A 20951-nucleotide genomic window follows, 5' to 3' on the forward strand; every position below is an offset into this window, starting at 1 on the left:
AAGCAGAGGCACAGATTATGATTAAAGGTCTCAAGCATGAAAAAAAAATGCTGAATTTTTTTGGTTAGGATTATTGTAACTTAAAGGTCAGCCTAGATGTGCACTCTGCAGTCTGTTCCAGGTAGGTCTGGGTACGCCAGCGTGCCATGCACTGAGATACTGCAGACGGCTCTTACCTGTGCTCCATGCTCCCCTGGGAGCAGAGTACACTGACTTTGAATCAGCACCAGGCTAATGTGCTAACACGGCTTTTAGTTGGCTGCTCAGGCAGAGCTCACTTGGGTCTGAGGGGATTATACCATGGACGGTTACACTATATAAAGGCTGCTTGGAAGGTACTTCTGTAATGAAAAAAACCATCACGTATTCCTGGTTGCTTTATTTATTCCGCGATATTACTGCCCTGTTTTATTGAGCACCAGTTTGGTCCAATAAATGTAACTATTCTCCTCCTCTTCCCTCAGAAATCTGCTGTTAGTCCAGGGCCTCTGGGAAAGCTGCATATCAAAAACCAGTTGGTGTAAAAAGCTGGCTGCTACCATCAGGGCAGAGACTTGGACTGAAATGGTGCAAATCGGCACATGGCAACCACGAGGGAGTAGCACTGCATCAACGCAGAGCAGCTCTTGAGTGTGTTTTTCTCAGCCTCTTGCCAGCCTGGGTCCATCTTTGCTGATTATCTGGAGGTGGGAACCAGCTTTTTCACAGGTAATCAAGTGCAAATGGCTCTCTGCTGTTTTCTGAAGCAGCAGCTTTCTCCAGCCTTTTCATCAGCAGCTGGCTTTCCTCTTTGAAATCTTACCTGATGTGTAGAAAATCAATTGCAGGATTAGCCCCCATAAAATTTGTGTGTGAATCCCATGTGCGTCACTGTGTTCTGCCTGAAAGAGCTGTTGATGCGGTTTTTCATACTGCTGAAGGGTACTTGTCAGGAGGGAGCTCTGTGGTTTCTCTCCAGTGTGTATGTGGCCATTTTTGTAATAGAAGACAAGAGTTAGGAAAGGAAAGAAATTTCTGAAATGAATGAAAAATGCAAATCCTGACTTTGTCTGCCAGACTTTTAATTCCTCTCATGTCTGTCTCTGCCCAACTCGGCTGTGTTGTGCTTCCAATAACATACTTGCTACTCAACATGGCCAAACATAAACTATGGGGAGGGTTTTGTTTTTTTTTTTTTTTTTTAATACAGCTGTGGATTTGTAACCCTCATCCTTCCCCTTAGACCTTTCGGTACTCGACTCAATTAATCCCTCAGGGCTTTTCTTGTTGGAGATCATTTAAGACACTGAGTGCTACTTGAAAAAGATACTGTCGGTAGCCAGACATTTGCAGTGTTTAGGTGTGAGTAAAGATCTGTAGTTAAAAAGTTTAAATTAAGTTAAAAACTTAATTTTAAGTTTTAAATTAAGTTAAAAAGAGTAAAATATCTGAAAAGCAAACCTGTATTTATTTTTCCTGAGAACATGGTGAGACAATGCATTTCATTAAACAGTACACATCCTGTTTCTCTGTTACTAATTGGTTTATTCTGGTGAGCTACAAAAATATCTATCATAAAGTTAGACACATGCACTACTTTGCAGAGTTTCATAGCTGTACAGAAATATATCTGAGCAGATACCTAATGCTACTCAAAATCTAGAAGTAAGCTAGCTAGCTGTAACTAACTTGAAACAAAACATTAGAAGGGCCGACAAGGGATTGGTAGATTTCACTGTAAAAGTGTGAGAAATTTAAGGGTTCATCTGCTGAAGGATATCTTAGCTTTTTTCTCTCTTCTCCACCAGTTTGATGGTTGCATTTACAAGCAGGTTCATTGTGCTGGTAGTGACTTTGAAGAAAGAGACAGAAACCACCGGGTGGAAAAGCCACCTAGTGGTACCGAGAAACTGCGCCCAGCAGAAGCAGCAGCCTCTGAATTCCGAGGAAAAATTTCTTCTCATGCTGGGCCACTGTGCTGTGGCATGCTCTAAAGGCTACTTGTTATTACTCGTGGGAGTCTGGAATGTGTGTTACATGCAAGCAGGAAACTGACAAATGTATTGAATAAATTTTCTGAAGGACAGGACCACGAAACTTTATGTTGGATCGTTGCCGGTTTTATATATGCTGTGTAAACAATAAAATCTCATTTAGAGCTGTTTCAGGGAATTAAAAGAGCATGAATGTTTGCCCCATTTTTCTTTCCACCTGTGCAAATACATGCAGGAGTTGCTGTAAGTCCTGCTGTCCAGAGCCCAGAAAGAGAAGAAAGCCCATAAAGCACCTCTGCTATTTATTTTAAATAATCTTCATGATGTCATGGCTTTAAAGCACAACAGCTTAATGCCTGCGCAGAGCTAAGAAAGAGCACTTCTTCAAAGCTGTATCTCCCTTCTGGATCCCACTGGTTACTTCTTTGAGGATAATTTCTACATCTGTTGAAAAGAATTGGGAAGGCCATTCAATCTGGGAAAACAAAAATTCTCCCCCCTAGCAAAAGGCTGCTGGGTGAGGTTGATCAGGACAGCGCATGATCGACACGTGAAAGTCTGCCTCTTAAGAAGGGCTGAGAGAAGCTGGTGAATGATTACAACAGCTCCATTCCTTCAGGACCCTTCACCTCAGCTCAAGCAGCAGAGAGTTATTGCAAGAATGAAGGCTTATCTCCTTTTGGCACCTCAATGATTAAACCTGAGCCTTTGTAAAGAGTAATAGAATAGGTGGCGTGTTCTTATGTAAATTGTCAAAATGTGAAGTTACAACCCATGCACTGGGGGCTTGCTTTTCGTAATACCAAGGTCTTTGCAGCTTTGTGCTCAAATCATAGTGTTTTCTCATTTGCACATTCATCTGTGAGCACAGAGATCAGGGAGTTTGGCAGACACGAAGGGATTAGCTCATACACGTATGCAGACACCCACGCTGCATTGCCAGACCTTGCAGGATTCTTCAGCCTGTGCTGGTCATTGACCGGGGGCAGAGGGAGGGAGAAGGGGACACCATGCCAGGTTGCAGCTGGGTTATATATCTGCTAGAAATGATGGGACTGTGCAAGCAGACACACCTTACTGCAGCCTGCCTGTGACACATGCGTCTGGCTCTGGGGATTAAGCAGCCCTAGTCACTGCCAACCTAACGGAAGGGGTCATGGGGCGGGAAAGGGGGTATGGCAAAGCCCCCAGCTGTGTAAGGGACAGATACCAATGGGGGTACTATGAAGATGGAGCCTTTTTATGTAAATGAATTTAATCTTCAGAATGGGAGTCTTAAGTCAAGCTAGGCAGTTAGCGTCATTACTCCTAAGTGTTCAATTACATAAATGCACCTGCGTGCACACACACCAGACCTGAGGTTTATTGCATGTAGTAAGTGCATAAATGTGCCAGTCTGTGCATCGAATAAATCACAGCATTTATGAATGCGCACTGACAGAACTGCATCTGCTGAGCTAAAGGAGGAGCAAAGATGTGTAGGAAAATATCCAGAAGCACCGGCACTGCCCTGGCTGGCATGGAGCTTGGTAGCCAGGGAGGCTGGGATACAGGAGCGAGGAGCAAGGACAGCTGACCCAACAACTGGCTTGTGCACATTGAAACCTGCTCCAAGTCGTGGGATGTTGCTCTGAAAACACTTAATGCCTTTCTTCTTTCTGCAGCACTTGGCCATCATAAGCCTTTTAGGTACAATGTGGGGGAAGAGAAATCAGATAGAAATCTGGCAAAAAATAAAAGAGACTTAGGAAGGAAATTCTGGAAGTGTGCCCCATTTGTAGGGTTGTGAGGAGCAGAGTTCCCAGCTTGTGTGCACAAACATTACACATAGCTTGGAGTAAATCAGTCAGCTTTCCAGATGAAGGCAAAGAGAAAGCTGTGTGAGTGTGAGAAGGCACATATAAGCCTCCTGGGACACTCACCTTTGGCTCGCTGTGCTCATTAAAGTGAATTAGATAGGAGGGTAATTTGAGGGATGGGTGTGAGGGTGTGTCAGTGCCTGCAAGTGCTGTCATTTATGGACGGACTCAAAGCTGCCTTACATCTGCTGCTTTTCTCTGGTTAAGTCCTTTCTGTTTACGTAAGATTTCCAGAGGTGTGGTAGCTGAAGTTGCAGTGGACTGTCTCCATGAGCACTTCCCACGGGTTAAGACATCCTGCATGACTGTAGAACCTGCACACTGCGCTGCACCTGCACGTGCAATGGGTCCTCCACTCTCCAAAAAACCTCAGGCACTGGGGGCACATTTGGTCCGACTGGTTCATGCGCTTCCAAAACCATGCAATTTATGAGCAATTCTCACCCACATGGGCACCACAGTCGTGCAGAAAATCTCACACGATGTTAGTATGCCTAACTAAGACTGCACTGGTGAAGCAGCCTCATCTGTCACCCACCTTTAATAAAGATCTTTATTTGAAACATGCAGCGAAGTCACTCTGGTTTCCACTCCATTCGCTTTGGTGACTGTCGAGAGAAATGCGGAAACCTCATGAGCAAACACTCTCTGATGAAATTTCTGCAGTAGCTTTTCCTGGTGTGCCCGAATTCCCAAATCTTGCTCTGGTGCAGATTCCTCCTTTGAATGCATTTCCTGCATCTATCACCAAAAAATGTAATTAGTAGAAATCTAACAGGCTCCAGTTTAACTCAAGAGGGAAAAAAGAACCCAAAAGCTCTTGCACCCCACTGTTGCCATCCCCGTCTTGTTTTTCAGTGAAGTTTCTTTGCTGCCCTTCCGCAGGGTAGGTTCCCCAACCATTTACACCAAGTTCTTATCTGCATTCCCCCTCACTGAGATGAAGACTCACAGCTTTCAAACCCTCACCTGATTATCTGCTCTGCCGACCTGTGTAACGCAGGCCAGCAGATTTCATATGGTACTTCTGCATCGCATCCCTCACGTTTTGCAGGGAGTTTTAAAAGGTCACAAACGAGCCTGTTCAGCTCAATTGGACTAATCCTGGAGTGAAGTATTGCTTTGCAAGGATAGCAAGAATACAGGCATAACCTGTAAGAAATTCCTGATCCATAATACACTACTGCGAATCTTGAGTAAGGGTAGATTAAAGGGGGCTCATATTTTGGGAGCTGTACATGTGCCCTTTTCTATGCAGCCCTGAATACACAACTGGGAAATCAGCCCTTCTGCTTTCATTGCTTCCCTGCTTCTTGTGCACTGCCTTGTGCTTTGTGGGGACATAAATAAGCCACTGTAACTAAGTAAAAAAGGAGCACTGCTGCTTGGTCACCTCAAGTGGAGAGTGGAGATTTCCCAAATCTTGGCAATGAGTTTGTTTATCTGTCTGGGCAGATATCATGTGTGGAGGAAAGTGGAACCCTGAGTTTGCACGCTGAGCGATAACGTTAATGGGAAAAAAGGGTGGGACTGGAAGGCATTTGATCAGTAACATTCAAGGTTGCCTGCAAGCTGCTGGGAGCTGCATGACATGAGCTGGTGCACGTAAGATGGTCACAGCTTTACCATGCTCTGTACTCACTCTAGGTAGAGCACGGCGTGGCTGCATGTGTTATCTGGTGTTGTCCATAAGCCCTAAGGTGGGTACTGGTGTGCCTTGTCCGGGCGTTCGAAAAGAGAAAATAAATACGTAAGCGTATATGGCGAGTCTGAAACACTGATACTGTTCTGGCCGAAGAGGCAATGCTGGGAATTGGTTTTCAGTCTCTTAGATCTGGCATTTCAAACTGGAACAGAATACTACAAGGCACTCCAATGCAGACCTGATTGCCTGTTTGATATGCATCGCTATTTCCATGCAATCCACTTTGCTCTGAGCAAACGGTGCTGGCAGGGATTACTTTTTGTCCTCTTCCAGCAGCTGCATCTCTGCTTTGTCTGTGAGCGGCTTTGCCGAGTTTCATGTTAGGGTCCCAATAAAGCTTTAACAAAGCACCAAACTGCAAAGGCAAACAAAAGAAAAAAAAAAAGAAACGTAATGACTAAAATCGTATTCTACAATTGCAAGAACACGGGACACTGGGAACTGCTTGTGAGGACAATTTGCTTTAAAAGAAGCTATCGCAGTGGAAATAACTTTAGAAAAGCCCTCCTGCTTTCCTGTGTCTCTGCAGGCTGTCTGCAGCGCGTGGATGAGGAAGATTCAGCATCTCAGTCCTGCCACTCTCACCAAGTCAGGCAGGGAGCTGTGCGGGGTCTGCAAGCTTTCGGCAGCAGCTGAAAGCAGTATTGTGAGACACAAGCTCCTTTATTCAGGGAGAAGCTTTATTGCCTATTTAATACACTCCCAGAGCAGAAAACATGAGTCAAGTATTTACCTTGAGATTTAGGCTGAATACTACAGTAATCCTGAACAATCCCAGAGTTCTCCATTAGCGTTAGGTTTTAATAAACAAGCCTAAACTGAGGAATGCTTTAGCTCCCTGTGTAACTGAACTCATTGTTTAAGGTCTTGATTATCTTTTTTTTTTGTTAAAAACCAAGATGTCTTTTGTAAATTTTCTTTGCAGCCATAGGAATCCCTTCTTTCTAAGAAATTTCCTTAAGTCAGTGAAAACTAGGCATTCTTTTCTACATATTGCCTGAGAATATGACCTGTTTGATTACAGATCTGTTATAATTGAAGACTGAAAAAGCGGAGTTTTCTCAGGTTCCCAGGCCGTGCTCTTTGCACAGTTTGTGGGACTGGGCAGCCCTGCCAGTACTGCCTTATTGCCACCTCTCCTGGGGGAGCCCCTGGAAGCCACTTCTGCCTCCATGTTTCCTGTAGGAAAGCTGGATCTTGGATGAAATTTAACCTGCACATTCTAAAGGCTTTGCTGTGACATTCAATAGCATTTTCCAAACAGGAAGCTTATGAGTAGACCTCATGCACTTTGAGTTGTAAAAGCAAAATAAACCTTAAACACACAGCGCTCTCCTGGTTTATCAGCCTCTCCTTTCTGGCCCTGGTGGTAGCAGGTTTTCCTGGTACCCAGCTGTGGGCTCTCTCATCTTAGTCTCACACCCATCTCTAAGCCATGTGAGGTTTATCATTCCCTTTGATATCTTCTTATCAGGGCTATAAAACCGGCTATTGCCTTTTCAAGTTTCTAGGGAAACACCTTCTCCTTTAATGTCTCTTCTGATCAAACTTGGTGGCAAACCATCCTTTAAAAGCACACAGAGAGGCAGAGACTACAGGCATAAAAATTCCAGTTTCTCAGGTTTTCATAGCTAACACCAGATATGATGCCAGAGGAGCAGTATCTCGTGTGTGCCTCTATTCAGAGTTTACATAAGCATGCAACATTCATCTCTGTAGTACAAAATGGGCAAAACATAAGCTCCACAGCAAGATCCCTTCCTTCCGCTGCTTTAACTCTTCAGTTTTAAGGCTGGAACAAGAGGGTTGGATTCCATGATGCTTAAAGCAGAGTGAAAAACAATGGCGCTGGTCTCAGTGCCGTGTACTGGCTTTCCCCTAGAAACTCAGGGTTACGTAATGTTTACAGTCATTGGGACAGGCTTTAAAAACATTCATTGTTGGTGCCTTTCCAACTGCTAGCAGCAGTGGTAGTAATTCCCTCTTGTAAAAATCTCTCCCAAACGCTCATTACCTGCTGCATTAGCTGTGATTTCCCCTGTCGCGTGAATAATGTGCTTCCCCGCTAGATGTCATTGTTGCTTTTTCAAATCCCGTGGGTTTTGATTAAAAGCAATTTGATGAGGGTCCCTCATTTAGACAGGCCTTCACTGTGCTCTCCCAGCCAGGACCTGGATGATACACTTTCTGTCAGAGATCTGCACCAAAGTGCCTTTGCCTTCATCAGGAGGATTTGCCATGCTGATAACGTGTCACCAGCAGCCCGCCTACTGCCCCAGCTCTTGGTGACATCCTCTGAAAAACCACTCAGATCATTAGAGTTGTTTAATTGTATTTACTCTTTTGGCAATAAGGCTATTTGTAATTAAATATGACCCACAGCAGGCTCACGTAGCTGTAAAGTCACTGTAGGTTGCAGTGCCGACTCCCGACAGGGTGCTCTGGTCTAAGGCTCCAGGACTCGGCACTGACACAAGGCAAGATCCTTGCTTCGACAAGAGCCTGCTCTGCAGGAGCAGAAAGAGTATTTCTTATTTTCAATTTATTCAGTTAACTGGTTAAGGGTAGCTGAAGAAACTAATTGACAACTGACAAACCAGGAAAACTTGTTTTCTTCCTCTTACCTAAGAAAGGAAGACAGTTAAGGATGAGAGCTAGCATTTCTGAAATCTTGAAATCTGGAAAAAAAAATCCAAATCCAATTACAGAAAATTCTCCTTTATTTAATAAACCAGTTGTTAGTTTTATTTTTTTTTAAAGTGTAAGCTCTGTGTCTTTTCCTGTATACATTCAGGACAAGTAAGATATTTTATACAGTAAAACCAAATTTTAAAGCACCTGTTTACTCATTTTTAATTGCAACCCAACCTCCATTCAGTCTGACCTAAGTGAAACATAACCTTGTTAAAAAAAAAGGCATCATTCACCATTTCTAATAGTTTTATTTAAAAGTTAATTAGAAATGTGAATAAATGCATAGAAGATACAGAATCACTTTAATAAGTAAAAGCTACAGGTACCCTCCTGGTTAGTCACATCTGATTAATTCTAGCAGTCATTGAAATCAATCTTTCTTTAAAAATGGAAATAACTATGGAGACCCAATGTAAAAAGAAAATAAAAATACCAGATTTTCTGATTGTTGAACTCTTGTCATTGTTAAAATTCATCTTTTCAATCCATCCCTGGAATATACAGTTAATTGCCTCTTCTAAATACAATGCAGAGTAGGCAATTACGCTTTTGGAGCTACATCTCTGGATTCAGCTTTTTCATTAAATTATAATGGATCTTCGAGGCTGTCATGAAAGTGAAGGATTAGTAGCACTGAAAAGGAAGGTTTAATGGCAGGAACTAAACATCAGCTAAGAGCAACTTCTCGTTGTGTTTCAGCTCTGGCCTCTTACCCCATTCCCATTTCACTTTTGGACTTGCCTGAAGTGAATAGCGAGCCCAGAGCCAAATTATGCAGTGAACTTTGCTATGAAAACAGCAGGGAGCAATACTTTGAACTTGAGAGAGATTTCCATTTTGTTTTAGTCCATGGTGGCAGTGGAGTAACAGCATCTCTGTGTCACACAGGGCTTTCTCAGGGGCCCATCTAGCACTCGCAGACGAGTTGATTCATTGCTCCAACAAGCACATACTCTTCCACATCCAGCTTACCTTTGCTTGCACTAGCAAGAGTTGAGTTTTATCCTAAAAGATGTGTTCTTGTATAGAAACACAGTCTGCTCGTGCATATCTGCCTGCAGCTTGTTTTGTATCGCCTGGAGAGACCTCGACCTGACTTTTTGTTCTGGTTTGGGGAAACATCTGCAGCCCAGAGCTGCATCTTGCTACAGAAGCGTAAGCAGGACAGTTCACTGCACATCTGGCTGTGAGCATCGGTTTCTGCTCGCCGGCTGACACCGCAGGTCTTGCCACGGTCCAACTCTGCTGCAAGGTCACGCTGGAGGGGCAGCTTTAGGGTACGGCTCAGCTCATCAAACCGCTGGCAAATCCTGTTCCCCTGATCCCTTGCTTCAGTGCTCACTCAGGGTGCTCAACCAGCCCATCCAGAAGCTATTTTTATTTTTTGCAATGAACTTATTGGTTGCTTCAGCTCCCTGAAGGGCAAGATTGCTGCATGGTCTGTGAGTACCAGTGCCAGCGCTGCAGTCCTCCCCACCCACAAGTGCGATGGGGAGGGGAACGCTCACTCACATGGGCAGAGATGCCAAAAAGCTGCTAGCCTTGCCTTGCCTTGCCCGCTCTCCCATTCTCTGATCTGTCAAACATGGACCCTTGTGCTGGCTCCAGCCAACCAACTGAGAACCAACTACATGCCTTCTTCTAGACCGTTCTGCAGTTGCATTGGCTCATTTAAGCCAGGATTGATGGCTTCCACAAGTGCCAGTCTCGATGTGGAGGAGATGTGAAGGCCATCCAGCTGGAGCTAGTGGGGAAGGACAGTAGCGCCTCTTGGAGCTGTGGCAAGGGCTTGCATCAGCCATACTCCAGCCAAGCCCTGGCATCACTCTTCACGCCCATGTTTCCCTCATCTTTGGCTTGCTCCTTCTCACCTGCATGAGCTTCTGCTCTGCTGGGAACTCCTGCTCCTGTTTTCCTCTGGATGCTCACCAGGACCATTTTGCTACCTCCCCACCAAACCCTGAGGAGGCTGAAGCATCAGTTTTACCAGGTTAGGCTTGAACTGGTCCAAGCTCCACCTGCCTCCAGCAGGAACAATCTCCTGCATAGGTACCTCTGACACCTCCAGGGCCGTGCACAGGCTCCTCTTACCCTTCTTTTGCTAAGTGACAGCAATATGCCCCTTTGCTACAGAAGAGTCCTGGATTTTACGCACTACAAACCCTAATAATAATAACTCCCAGAAGAACTGCAATCATCACAAAATTTCTGCCATGCCTGCAAGGTGTACTTCCTTGACCTTGCTTTTTCCCAGGCAAGCAGTATATAATACATGATAACAGGTTGCACTGGCCTATGTATCAGTAGATACTCTCAGAAATTAATATTCAGAAAAAGCATTTACTTTATTTCTGCAGAATAAGGGCCAGAGATTCATGATGTGGCAGCTGGGAGATGTCCACTAGTTTCGTCTGGTGCGTAAAGCCAGAGGGGGCAGCTCGGATCCCTGCTGCACACCGAGACCCGGTCTTGGTAGTATGTATCCGAGTAAGAGATCTGGGACTTGCTGCAGGACAAGCCTATGTCAGGAGCAATTTAGGAGTGATAATGAGAAGAGTAACTCTGACCGGCAGAGGGGACAAGGGGTTATCGCTGCCCTCCAAAGCTGAGGAAGCCCGAAGCTGGCTGAAGGAGGTCTGACTGGCTGCCTCCAAGCCGGGCTCCTCTCCGGGGCTGGCAACCCTGAGCTCACCTGACAGATTTGCCGTGCAGGGCAGCATCCCAAGGGTGGGGATGGCAGGTGGCAAGGCCGTGGAGAGATGTGAAGAGAGCGAGGGTCATGGATCCTGCCTGTGGGGCCTTGAGGGCTGGAGGGGGATGACTGCAGCACTGCACCAATCCTGCTGATTTAACCTCAGCTTTGTGCTGGTACCAGCTCTGTTTGTTGTCATTTTCCTTCCCTTTCTTTGAGATGTGAGGGTGACTGCTGATTGCCAACAGCTCGATGTTTGGGCTAAACACAAAATAACAAGTTTGTTTTTTTTTTTTCCCTGCAAATTGCAAGCAAGGTGTTGCTCTGTGGTCTGCCCTGGGCAGTGGATGAGCAAGCAAACCCATGACCAGTGCTAACGCATGGCTGGTGGCTGCCCACGCGTGATGCAATGGTGGTACATGCGCTCCCATGGAGCAGAAGGTCCCCCAGCACCAGGGCCTCAATGGCCAAAAATAGCTCGGCCTGTCACAGGGAAGGTGATACTGCTGTGGGGCTGGGGCCATGCTTCAAGGGACTGTCTACCGCACTGTCAGAAAACACAACAGCATCTTATTTAGCATGCTTTTCCCTTGGTTTCAGGAAAATTATTTACAAATACATACCAAATGGTTTGCTTGGGAGAAGGAGACTTGGCTAACGGCCTGCTGTGCCGCTGCACAAGTGTTTTGCAGCTCAGGATCCTCACGGTGGATTTAAGGGAGAGGACGTGTTCCCTTATGCTGCTTTTAAAATAAACCAGTGTGTAAATGAAAGAGCAATTTAAGGACTCTGGGCAATGCAGGACAGCAAACATTTCTCAAAACATGGGTGCTGTCCCAACACAAATTGTAACAGATGACAGTTTACTAAATATATCTGCGATACCAAAACAAACAAGACTAAATACCAAAACAAGAGGTCACTGCAGTCTGTCTTCCATGTGCCACTTTTCTTCAGACCCACAAGAGATTTCCACCACGAGGAATGAAAAGATGAAGCAGAGAGGTAGAGCGTACGCGAGTATCTCCCAGGGAGACAGATTCCCATTTTGGCAAATGCTATCAGTTGTGCCTTCGAGGGTCAGTGCAATATCTCATTACAGTCCCTACCTGTCCTCTGTGACCAAAAAACTCAGAGTTGCCCAGAAAATCTTACACTGAAGACAATGGCTTTTTATACAGGTAAGGACTGAACGAGACTTTCAAGCTAGAGACCAAGATAAATTGGAAAATAATAAAGGTAATGAAAAGTTAATTGTATCTCTTGCCCTGAACTACATTTTAAATATTGTCTGCTTTTCAGGCTTGTGCATAAATATGCATAATTCTGCATCTTTAATTGAAATACGTATTCACCTCGACTGTTTTTCTGCTGACAGCTCAGTGGAGTTACACTGTTAATAAACATAACAATTATTTAGTGGTATTTACATTGTGATCCTGCTAAGAGATCTGAGACATGCTCGAAGATTATAGAAACCTGAAACCAGTATGTATTCCCAGCCCATGAGCTGAAATCCTATCATAGATATTACAGTAAAAAAAAAACCAAAACCAACCTTCTTGTCTTTATGCATGTATGAAAATATCAGCCTAAGGGAGTCAGGAACCCACATAGAGCTGAAATATTTAGAAACCATAAATCTAATTCTCTCAGTCCTTCTTGCAAATCTCAGCCAACTGAGTAATCAGTGAAGAAATAATCATTTTAGTGGGATTCCTAAATAGCCCCCTGCACAGGTCTCATCCCAAGTGAGAGCAGTACACGGAGTAGGGGAGTATCCAAGCAGGCTCATGTTTGCCTGAGCTTTAATCCCCTTGCAGACAAAATCCTGAACTTGAATGCATGGAAAATTGCTGTTGCTAATCTTATTTTGCAGGAAAAAAAACTAATGTACTTCAACCAGCATCTGTCAAGGTACAGGCTTTCAGCTTCTGACTTAGAAAAAACCTTGTATGCAAATACACTTCACTGGCTGGTAAAGTTTCTGGGATTATATTTTTTCCTTTAAAATTCTGGAGATGCAATAGCAGCCTGAATTCCCCTTTTCTGTGTTGTGTATCGCTGCACAGTGGCAGCAGGGCAGTAGACATTTCGTAGGCCATAAAACCAGAAAGGGCTTAATCCTCTTCTCACACTAGATTTACATTTGTGTGACTGTTCGTAAAGTTGGCAGTAAAGATGTTGACAAAGCTGAGGGCTGGCTGGGACCCAAGGGCACTAATTTTTAAAGGTGGTGATTGGAATTACTAAATCCTGCTTCCAAAGAAGTCTTAGCCCCACTTCCTTCTCTTGAGAGCTTTTTTTGTTCTCCATTGAATCATAGCTGAAAATGGGCTGCAGCCACCCAAGACATGTAGGTGTTGCAGTGGAAGCAGAGGCAAATCAAACTGCCTCTGCCTGAGAGCTGCCCAGGGGTGCCTTACCCTGATGATGGAGATGTGAGAAGAGTGCCTGCTATAGTATGAACGAGAGGCAAGTGCTGATGTTGTTTCTGCAGTCCTCAGCCTGAGTGTGTCCTAGAATTATCAGGACCTACAACTATGGAGAAAGGGCCTTTTTCTGGAGGTGGCAAGGAAGGGTTTCAGGGGTGAGAGGAGGCCATCAAACCAAAAATGCATAAGCCTTTGGGTGCCTTCTGCTGCCCAGTTTTGCTTTACAAGCACCTGGAGCTTGCAAATGGTCCGTTGGAGCTATTTTGCAAAGAAGCTGTTTGCCCAGGCACTGTTATTTCCTCATATGTCCTACAGGTTCCTGAATGCAGACCTGGCATTTGACCACTACACTGTGTTTCTCCAGCTTCTGCTATGGTCAGCTGAATACAGTGTTTCTTGGCAGGTTTCTCTCACCCAGCTTCTGAAAAATAGAGCCACAGCTGAGATGCCAAACTGCTGGTGGGATGCAGTCTGCTTGGGAGGCACCAGCCAGCCTTGGAGCATAAGGGTAGAGATGATAGGACTGATTTGGTCCTGATCACACTGGAGTACAAGTACTGCAGCAGCAACAGTCTAAGGACAGAAGAGGCAGTATTTTTTATTAGATGGACTAAGAGAAGTAAAAATTGTGGATAAATTTTGGGGTTTAAGATAAGGGAATTCTGAGCCCAAAACCTTGCCTGAGTTTACTGATAAGATCAGGTCGAGGTCTTACAGATTCCTAAAAGTCCATTAAGACCTTGACCCAATCATATCAGGAGTCTGTTAGACTCCTGAACAGTCTCTTAAGCCCACTAAGCCCATCACTAGTGCAAGTCTTCAACTGAGATCCAAAAAGGCACGTAAGTACCTGAAGCAGGACTTGGACAGGTCAGAGGTACCTCGGTAAAAACCTGTGATCAGACAGACTCCACTCAGCTGGTATTGAGGGCTGGGGGTGCTCAGCTTCGGCTTTCAATTTTCAGGGTGGAACCTGAAGTTACGTCTCTTTGGGTAACAAACCCAAACCCTCGCCTGTAACCAAAGAGCTGGTGCACTTTTGGAGGTGGGAAAATGTAGACTGGGAACCTTCATTAATGCACTGTGCCTGCATTATAAATGGAGCAAAATGAGCCCTGCTCAGTTCAAACTGCAGGTACCTGTCCTCAGGAGCCTAACCTGGGCTGTGCCTCCAGATAAGCAGTGTCTGGCGCCTCTGTTCTGAAAAATCTGGGAGTTCACACCAAACTCAGTGTTCAGCATTGGCTTCCCTAAGACAGCTACCCTCGTGAAACACCTCAGTCGTGTAGTGCTGTATAGGAAGATGTAAGTGCACAGTGCAGGCTCCTGGATGCTGCTGTAAGGTTCAGACACTGATTTCTAAGTGTAGAAGTCTCCAGTTTGTCCTGTCTTTAGCCAGGAACCGTAGTTCACAGGCAAATCAAAGGGAAAAAGGAACTGAAGAAAAGGTGAGGATATTTACTTTGAGGAGTGTAAATTTACTAATTACAAACCTACAGATTTGGAGTGACTTTGGTGTTATTAACCTATTTTTCTCTTTTGGAGCTATGCTTCTCTATCCTTAAATTAGCTCGTGACCTAACAAAGCATTTAAGCTTGTGAAACTTTAAACATCTAAGTGTTTCCACTGACCCCAGCAGGAACAGTCAGGTGTGAAATGCAGTGTCCATGCCCAAGTGGTCTGCTGGATTGCCGTCTTACAGGCTGGCAAGATTGTCATACATAATGCTTAGATTAAATGGGAGGGGAAAGGGGAGCATTTCTAACATGATTACAGTCAGATTTCCTTCTATGTTTTGCAGAGGAAACTAGTATGCAAATGCTGCACGTGCCTACGTGGATTCAACCTTTCTTTCTTCTTTTTTGATCTCCCTAATTCTGACAAACAAGTTGCCTGTGATTGCTGAAGAGAAGCTCTCCCTGAGGCATTGGGCCATGGGCATTTTTGGAGGGGCACTGTGAATTTAGGCAGACCCCTGCTTGCCTGCTTCTGGATACACTTTCCCACTCCAACTCTCTTCCTCCAGTTGCACCTCTGTGGAGTTGAGGTGAATCGTGCCTAGGAACTGAGCCAGGGTAAAAATAACTGAGTTGGGGAGGGTGCTGCTTTTTTAAAGCAATCTCCTGGTCTGGTTGACGACACAAGGGCACAAAGAGCTGCACCAGCACAATGGAGGGAGCGTAACTGAATCGCTCCATCAAAGCGCTGCCACCAAAAAGGATGTCTGCAATACCACAGCCTTATTTCCTCAGCTTTGCTGCACCAGCAGGGTGGAAGGTAGGAAAGTAGGAAAGTTTCTGCTCTCACCCCTCCCTCGCCTTTCCCAATCCTTCTCTCTACTGCAAGGAATGGGGTGAGCAGAGCACCGCTGGACATGGAGGCTGAGGTTTCTGGCATGGTGCTGGTCCCTTGGTCCCTTGTTGTATCGTCCTGTTTCCAGCTCCAGCTTGTGCTGTGTGTTCCTGTCTCTGTAGTGGATCCTGCTGCCCTCTCAGTCGTGCTGACATACCTCTTTGTGAGTCCATACTGCAATGAAGTCCTGGGAGCAATCCAGCTGAAAACAAAGTATTCTTCTTCTGGGCTAACTTTCCTCTGGCTCCCAGCTCCAGCTCCTGCGCACGCACCATGCCGGCATGGCACAGGGGGTTGCACACAGGGGAAGGAGGAGGGTCACCAGGCCAAAGGTTTGTTCTGGCAGACTACAGAGCAAACATGACTTGGAGTATCCAAACAAACTTTGTTTACACAGCCATCACTATCCTTCAGAGCTAACACTTTATCCAGTGGACTTGGGGAATTTGATCTCCCTCCACTGCTGGAATCTAGTCATGCAAATTCTGCATCATAGAAGTGATGTCCCACCATGAGAGACATTCTGCAAGATCCAGCTCTGTGAGTTTGGTGTTCAGGGTGGTGTGGGGCAAGACACACTGCTGAACTGATCATACAGTTGTTCAGAAGGGCTTCTCACCTCAGCCATGGTTACCTTCACTATTGCCACCTGAGGCCTGTAGCGCTGCCCTGCATCCATGCAGCCAGCTCATTTTGGACACCCGTGGGCAGCAGGTGAGAGCTCTGCTCCCACAGCTTCCAGCTGTTCACCTTCCACAAAGGCCGATCCATGGCAGTCGCTTGCCAGCCTTGCTGGCAGCACCCGTACACTTGTCAAAGCAGTAGGGCAAAAGCACAGGGCTTTTGCAGTTCCTGGCTGGAAGGGCTGTCTATAAAGAGAGAAATGAAAGCTTGTTTCCAGAGTGTCAGGTTGTACTGAGTAACCAACAGCTGGAAGATCTGGATATAAAGAAGGCATATATGACTTAATTCTGCCTTTGTGTCCGCACCATTTTTATGGTATTACTATTTAATTGCTCGCATTATGCCTGTCCAATAACATCACTTAGCGTTAATAATACTTAGTGTCGTGTCTTCAAAGTGCTTTACAAGCTAGTTATGAAATGCATAATTTAAGTGAAAACAAGTATCTTGGGCAGGGACCTGTGCTTGTGTTTGACAAAGTCTGACAGGTGCCTGCAGTGCTGTATACTGTGGAACAAGGAGCTGCGTGGTTCACGGTGGGGTTAAGCCAGCGGGAAGAGCATGGAGCAATAATGCAGGCTGGTGTTCTCCAAGGAACAAAAGGTTGAGACTTTATGAGATTTTTTCTGATGAATTTGATGGCATGTGGAGGACTCTCAAAGTTACCAAGAGGGGGTTTGAAAGAATTCTTCAAGTAATAGAACTTGGCTTTGATATTGCATCATTTCTCCTTCCTTAAACACAAAATTGATATCTGGCAGTCAAAAGTAGTAAGTCAGCCAGAAATGCTTGTTTCTCTTTGAGGATATGCAATACAGCAGTCGTAATACAGAAGTTAGGAAACTACAGCACAACCTGATTGCAGCCCTTTGCCTTCAATGGTGTCCGTGGAGTATCAAAGACAACTATGTCACTACACAAACACTAATTAATCCTCAATTAAACAAGTTTAAAAGTACACAAAGAGCACTCACAGGTCGATTTGTTTCAAGGACAGCATGAACTGGAGCAGGTGTTTGCCAAGCAGAGCTGTCAAGTTGTAACCAGCTCTGACTGATGCTTCTGCAAGTCATCGTGTTCTTGGGCTCCAGCTGAAATAGCCCTCAAAAAGGTACAGGATTCACTTTTGCTTGGAAAAGAAAAAACATCCTTACAGAAAATCAGGGCTCCAAATCTGGCAGAATTTCTTTGGAGACATCTGTGGGTATAAAGAGAAGCTTGAGTAAGTAGGTACACTTGGCTTTGTTGCCTTGAAATACACAACCTCGCTTGCTTCCACTTTTAAAACTTTGTTGATGTTTTATCAGCACAGGTTGAGGAGAAACCTGATGGATCGGCACTGGCAGGAAGCACTTCCGGAAAGATACGTTTTTCTTTGGGTAGCTGGCCGACCTCTGCGTGTGCAAAGCAAAGTTCAATCTCTGTATTGTCTCACTTTGTGAAGTCTATAGCCAAAAGCTATCCAGCGTCAAATGGAACAAATCTTAGGAATTCCTTCCTCTCTCTCCTCTGAAGTTCTAAAACACCCCCAGTTTGCTCCGTGTTCGCATAACTGGCCCCATTCACCCTTGCAGAGTTCAGACTGGGCAAGGCCAGGTGATGCTGTCCCGGAGCTGAGGGAAGAGCCTGGATGTGAGAGGGGAAGGCGGCCGGTGCCTGGGATCTGTGCGCGAGGTGAAGGGAGCTGAGCTTGGGGAGGGCCGTGGATCTTCCCAGATCACAAAACGGTTCTTACCAACACGCAGCTTTTCTTGCTTACTTCCAGCACAGCCCTTTCCCAAAGCACAGGGACACAGGCAGCGCTTGTGGCCTCGCCTGGCTGTTCCCGAGGGGCGGGGTGCGCAGCGCTGTCCCGCTGAGCGCTGCGAGGGAAAACACCGGGAAACCCCCGGCAGGAAAACGGCGCCTGGGGAGGGCAGGCGGGGAACCGCCGTCCCTGGGCGGGAGGGCGCAAAGAGACGGCGGCTCCCTGCCTGTCCCGGCCAGACCCGGGGAGCCCCCCTCACTCACCCCCGGCACGCCGGGCCCTCCCGCCGCGGCGGGGGGAGGCGGAGCGCCGGACAGGGCCGGGCCGGGCTGGGCTGCGGGGGCCGCGGCCCCGCCGCCTTCCCGCTCGCAGGAGGGGAGCGCGCTCGTTCTCTGGCAGCGGCCGGGGCGGGGAGCAGCCGGTCCCTCCTCCTCCTCCCGCCCGCCCTCGGCGCCGCCACCCGCTCCCGCCGCTCCCGCCGATGCTGGGACTGCGCCCGCGGTGAGTGTGCCCCGCCGGGACCCGCTCGCGGGAAGTTGCGGCGCGGCCTTTGTGCGGGGAGCGGCGGCTCTGCCCGGCCCCGGCCCCGGCCCCGCCGCCCCGCCCGGCCCCGCTCCCCCCGCGCCGCGCCGCTCCGCTCGGCTCCGCCGCGGTACCTGCCGCTCTTTGTTCCCCGCCGCCTTTGTTCCCTCGGTGCCGGCTTCACCTTCGGCACCGCCCGCGGGACGCGGCTGCACCGGGGGACCCGCTCCCGGAGCGCGCTCCCCCGTCTCTCACCTCCTCGCCGGGGAAAGGGCGCGGGGAGCGGGGGAAGCGCAGCGGCGGGAGTTCGCTCGGGAGCGCGGGGGGAGCCGGGTTTGTGTGAGCTCCCGCCTCCGCCGGGCCCTGCTCCTCTCCGGGAGCCGAGCGTCCCCGGCCGGGAGCCGGGCTGGGCTCGTTTTGAGGCGGTGGGGAGCGAGCCCGGGGAAGGGGGGGTGCGTGCAGGTGAACGGCGCTGCCCTGCAACCCCGCTCCTCGCCTGGGTGCCGTGGGGCATCCCTCAGAAAGTCGCTCTCGCTCGGGTTACCTGTGTGGAAACCCGTGGTGGGTACTTCTTCAGGCAAAGTTCTCAGCGGAGGGAAAGGAGAAAGTACTTTCTGGCAGGGCCACGGGAGGTCCCGGCATTTCTTCCCTCGCTGCTGCTGCCCTGGGTAAAACGTTGCGTGCTGAGGACTCGCACTTTGTGTTCTTCCCACTGCACATGGGCTCCTTTCTCATCCCCACCTTGCCTCCCGCCTTCCCTTCCTCCCTCCCATCTTTCAAGGACTCCTGGCAGCCGCCTGTTCGCTCTCGGAGCAGTTATTGCGGATCTGTGTTACTGCGGCCGCGGGATGCGGCACACGGGTGTCTGTAGCTTGGTGCTGAGCTTGTGTCAGGTGCTGTGCGTGCGTGGAGTTAAGGGAAGGCTCTCTGTCCTCCCATCACCTCAGTCCTCTCCCTGTCCCCTCAAAGAGGAGTCATTTTTCTTTCTTCTCTTTTTCCCTGAGAGCTGCTGCAGGAATTGGGAGGTAAAGCAGGTGCACGCTCCTCGAGTTGTGCAGAATGCGGGGAGAAAATACTTGTAAGGTAGGCTTGTAAGAAAGATGAGGAGAAACTTTTTAGCAGGGCTAGTTGTGACAGGACAAGGCATAATGGTTTTAAAATAGAAGGAGGTAGACTTAGACTAGATAGAAGAACGAAATTTTTTACCATGAGGGTGGTGGAGCACTGGCCCAGGTTGCCCATGGAGGTGGTGGATGCCCCATCCCTGGAAACATTCAAGGCCAAGTTGGACGGGGCTCTGAGCAACCTGATGTGGTTGGAGATGTCCCTGCTTCTTGCTGGGGGGTTGGACTGGATGGCCTTTAAGAGTCCCTTCCAGCTCTAACTACTCTATGATTCTGTGAAAACTTTGAGCAAGTTTGAGGGTTTCTCACAACCTTTGTCAGGCCGGTGACTGTGTGTTCCTCACACTGCTGCTTCCCTCTTCCAGAGTGCCTCACATCCCATCCGTCCTCTCCCTGCTCTTTCCATTAATCCCTCTTTTTCCTCCCTCTCAGCTTTCAGGGGGATCTCCTGCGATAGGACAGACAGACAAAGACGCGAGTGCCATGTGCAAGGTCTTGGCTGGTTCTTGCGACTGTTGGCCAACCTGACAAAACTGTAGCTTGGCGGGCGCGTTTGTTTATACCTCTTGAAATGCAATACCTGCGGAAGGGACACACGTGGCCTCTGGCGCCTGGTTAGCTGAGTCATGGGCTTCGGCCCCTTCTGGGCTGGTTTTATAGCTCTGAGAAGGAGCACGGTGGCGGCTGTTAATGCTGCCCATGCTAACATGTCCTCCACCCCACAGGCGCACACACACACACAGCCGCCTTGCGTTGAAATCAGGGCAGCCTAAATAATTGATTTCCAAGGCAGAAGAAGGCATGTCATAGCGTAAGGGATGGAGCGGTGTGGAGTGAGCGTGCAGTGGCAGGGGAGCAAAGGCCCTGGCGTCTGCCAGCCAGGGCGATGGGGACGAGCTGAAGCAGAGAGGGATGGGCAGTGACACACGGGAGTTTGGAGGGGTGATGAAAAATCCGCAGTGACTGCAATAAGCATATTGCCCTGCACTGATTTATACAGTGGCAATGTTTGGGCCACCCTTGTGTGAGATGCTGTACAAACATGTATTCAGAAATGTATAAATGATGTTTGTACTTCCTTTCTTCATAATGAAGGGCAATGAATGATAATTGCCTTTTTACTCTAGTTACCTATAAAAGCAGACATCAAAGTTCCTTTATTT

General features: G+C 47.5%; 1 long non-coding RNA gene across 2 annotated transcripts; it reads right to left on the bottom strand.

Moving 5' to 3' along the window:
* Positions 1-1367: 1367 nt before the first annotated feature.
* On the bottom strand, positions 1368-19519 carry LOC147600469 (uncharacterized). Of its 2 annotated transcripts, XR_015258823.1 has the most exons (4): positions 19209-19519; positions 8162-8215; positions 5716-5892; positions 1368-4573 (listed from the first exon to the last, which is right to left on the bottom strand). It is a non-coding gene; the product is annotated as an uncharacterized LOC147600469 (long non-coding RNA). The 2 variants fall into 2 exon arrangements; XR_015258824.1 differs by lacking the exons at positions 1368-4573; positions 5716-5892 and adding an exon at positions 7858-8044.
* Positions 19520-20951: the final 1432 nt, after the last annotated feature.

The sequence above is a fragment of the Chlamydotis macqueenii genome, chromosome 5, assembly GCF_036417535.1.
Source record: "Chlamydotis macqueenii isolate bChlMac1 chromosome 5, bChlMac1.mat, whole genome shotgun sequence".
NCBI classification, from domain to species: Eukaryota; Metazoa; Chordata; class Aves; order Otidiformes; family Otididae; genus Chlamydotis; species Chlamydotis macqueenii.